Here is a 3,974-nt window from a genome sequence, read left to right on the forward strand (position 1 = left end):
AGGCCTCAGGAATCCCTAAAAAATTTTCATTTTTTTAAAAGTTTTTATTTTAATTCCAGTTAGTGAACATATCATGTTATATTAGTTTCACGTGTACAATATAGTTATTCAACACTTCCATACACCACCCAGGGCTCATCAAAAATGCCATCACCTATCTCACCCATCCCCCCCATCCACCTTCCCTCCAGTAACCATCAGTTTGTTCTCTTAAGAGTCTGTTTCTTGGTTTGTCTCTCTCTTTTTGTTTTTTTTCCCTTTGTTCATTTGTTTTGTTTTGTAAATTCCACATATGAGTGAAATCATGTCTTTCTCTGACTGACTTACTTCACTTACCATTATACTCTCTAGCTCCATCCATGTCATTGCAAATGGCAAGATTTCATTCTTTTTTATGGCTGAATAATATTACATTGTATATATATGCCACATCTTCTTTATCCATTCATCAATTGATGGAAAAATTCATTTTTAACAGAAATGAAATAGAAGAGAGTGAGTATAAAATAAAGTATGTATGCAATATAATAAAACTTTGTGTGTGTGTAGCAATACATTATTCTTGCCAAATTTTTTTTTTTTAAAGATTTTTTATTTATTTATTTGAGAGAGACAGAATGAGAGAGAGCAAGCACATGAGAGGGGGGAGGGTCAGAGGGAGAAGCAGACTCCCTGCCGAGCAGGGAGCCCGATGCGGGACTCGATCCAGGGACTCCAGGATCATGACCTGAGCCGAAGGCAGTCGCTTAACCAACTGAGCCACCCAGGCGCCCCTTGCCAAATTTTTGCCATCTACCTAAAGGATATGAAAGAACTAAAGATATCATGCTTGGTAGGATTTACATTATAAATGCTAGAGACCAAATTCCATTTATTGGGTTGGAATACCCTCTTCAGATGTAATTGAAAAAGTTTATCTGCCTAGTATCTTCCAAGGGACTGGCAGTATGTTGATTATACCAGCTGAGTCATACTTCTTGTGACAATGAGAGATGACTTAGCATGACAGCCATCACAAGCACCTTTCAATTTTTATTTCTTTTTGAAACTTGACACCCAGGGGCCTCCCGAAGGAGCATGATGGATGGCACGAATTCTGTTTGGAGGCATCTTTGAGCTCACTCAGTAGACACCATGAGCAAAGCTCACGCAACCAAGTTGAAAAAACTTATGGACAAGAAATTATCAATGAAATTAAATGGTGGCAGACATGTCCAAGGAATATTGCAGGGGTTCAATCCCTTTATGAATCTTGTGATAGATGAATGTGTGGAGATGGCAACTAGTGGGCAACAGAACAATATTGGAATGGTGGTAATACAAAAAATAGTATCATGTTAGAAGCCTTGAAATGAGTATAAACAATGGGTGTGTTCACCGGAAGAAATCAACTGCTTCCACATGTCCCCTTTTCATAGCACCTGTTTTACTACAATATAAAAATCTGGTCATGCGCATTTTTATATTGAACTTTTTTGTTAAATAAACTTTTGTAATAGTCAAAAAAAAAAAAAAAAAAAGACTCGGCACCAAGAAGTGGAGCTTATAAATTGAAGTGTAGAGACAGCTTAAATTATACATTAATTATTCTAAAGGAAAAAACTGGACATTTTATAATATAGAGTACAAATGAGAAGAATATAGGTTTTTGAAGGTTATGATAAATTTGCAATTTTTTTAAAAGTAAAAACATATCCAGACTGATTTTATCTGGTTCTTGTTAAACCCATTGTTCCACAAGAAGAATTTAACAGAAAACTGAATTTCAAGGAGGTATGGAGGTTTATAGTTAAGGAAAGACACAGATTTAGGTTATTGGCTCCTAGACCAATTTTATCAAGAGAATTTCAGCACATGCTCATGTAATTAATGGATTTACCAACTACCTCATGACCAAGAATTGGCTGGCCTAGTGCAATGGCTTATTGAAGATTCAAGTGTGACATTAGTTGGGAGACAATATATTGAAAGGATGGGGATCTTCCTTAGGATACATTTTATGCTTTGAGTTAGAGACCATTATATGATACTTTCACCCCATAGTCAGAATACAGGAATCAGGAAATCAAAGAGTGGTAATGGGAGTGGCTTCTCTCATTATCATCCTTAGTAAATTACTCAAAGAACTTTTGCTCTTTATCTGGCAAATTTGAGCTCCACTTGTGAAATGGACTTAGTCCTCAAGAAGGGTATGTTTCCTCTATGGTCAGGCAACACTGGTACATTGAATTGGAAAACAATCTTGCCACCTGGCAATTTTGGGCTCCATATCCACCAAAATAACAGGCAAAAAGTTTACTCTAATGGCTGAAGTGATTGACATTGATTATCGATAGATAACTATTTTGCTTCCACACAGTAGGAACACAGAGGAGTCAATACATTTAAGAGAATAGACTTTTAATACTTCTCTGCACAATAGTAAAGGTAATTAAGAAAAACTAGAGAAGCCAAAGAAAGGAAAACTATTGAGGACTCAAATCCTTCAGAAATGAAGAGCTTGAATCATCAGACCTGATTAAAGAACACTAACTATATTCTGGCTAAAAACACATAAAATATGGAATTGGTAGCAGAAGAACAGATTTGCAGATAAAAAATGTAGCATCATGATCAATTACAGAAGTGAGGGCTGTGGTAGTTTTTTGTATCTATATATTTTTTGCTTATTATGTGTACATATTTCTTTCTACACATGCCATCTATTTTCATTTCTCCCTTCCCTCTTATTACTTTATATAAAGTTATTGGAGGTTAGCCTTACATTTTTTCTTTAGGTAACAAATATTCAGTGAAATGGTGACTGGATTTGAGTAGTATCTAATATAGCTAGTGATGGGATACAATGACAATTGGACTTTGTGTCCCCTCATTTGGGGGGAAGATGAGAACTTTATCCCTTGTGCAAAGACTAATTACATCTTGTTAAGTGAAACATAAAATTGTTTTTGTTGTTTTATTGAAATTCAAACATTTGTATAAAGGTATGTATGGAAAGTGAATTGCTGTCAATGCAGAATGTGAGAGTTTTCAATATACTGACTATTAGCTGCAGATCAACCCTTTCTTCACTTGCGTTGTTATACTAGATTTAGAGATTGTTCTTTGGCCACATGATGTTGATATTAACCTTTGTCTAGAAAGAGATTGCAGAACTAGGTCAGCACGAAGGGGTTGAGCTATTTTGTCTGGAAAAGCGATGGATTGGAATGTGGAGTGTGAAATGTTGTAGTGTTAACCTCAGAGGCCCCAATGAACCAGATGGAGTCCAAACACTTGAGTGGGTTTCTCTGCCATTCAGTGGGCTGCTGTTGTAGACCAACCACAGCTCAGACACTTTACAAGTTTCTCCATCACCTGAAGGGCTGGCCCACACGCTTCAGTTTACTTATCACAGTCTGAGTATTCCTTTCCCCTACTTTCTCTAAAGAGGTGTTAATCCCAGACTATGAGCCTGTCCCAAGTTTCTAAGTTTCTAAGAAAAGTCTTATTTCCTTCTCCTCAGCCCTAGAGGGAGGAAGGAATTTATACATTTGTTATTACTGTACTCCTTTGATATCTTCTACTTCTGCACATCTTATTTATTAATCGCCTTTTACTAGTTAATAGTTCTCAATGTTAAATTCCCCATGTTCATAATATTGATATAATTTCTATCTTCTGACATGACCCAGACTAATACAATCATAGTTCTTGTTGTGCCTCTATTTTCCATTTCTCCTGACACACTGTTGCTTTTCTTCAGCCTATTTCTATTATCCCATTCCAATTATTGTCCTTAAGATAAAATTTAAAACTTGAGCAGTAATAATATTTACTGAAGATTGTGTTCTTTAACTTTTAAAGCAAGAGAAATTGTGGCATTTTTTTCCTCTAAGGAAAAATGGTATTTTAAAAAATGTTAGCTACATTCATTTTCTTTTTTTTTTTTTAATTTTATTATGTTATGTTAGTCAGCATACAATACATCATTA

At 35.5% G+C, this 3,974-nt stretch overlaps 1 pseudogene; it reads left to right on the plus strand.

Annotated features, from left to right (window-relative positions):
- The first annotated feature begins 1,134 nt into the window (after positions 1 to 1,134).
- Positions 1,135 to 1,355, plus strand: LOC118520557 (small nuclear ribonucleoprotein G pseudogene; annotated as a pseudogene).
- Positions 1,356 to 3,974: the final 2,619 nt, after the last annotated feature.

This window comes from Halichoerus grypus, chromosome 1 (genome assembly GCF_964656455.1).
Source record: "Halichoerus grypus chromosome 1, mHalGry1.hap1.1, whole genome shotgun sequence".
In the NCBI taxonomy this organism is placed as follows: Eukaryota; Metazoa; Chordata; class Mammalia; order Carnivora; family Phocidae; genus Halichoerus; species Halichoerus grypus.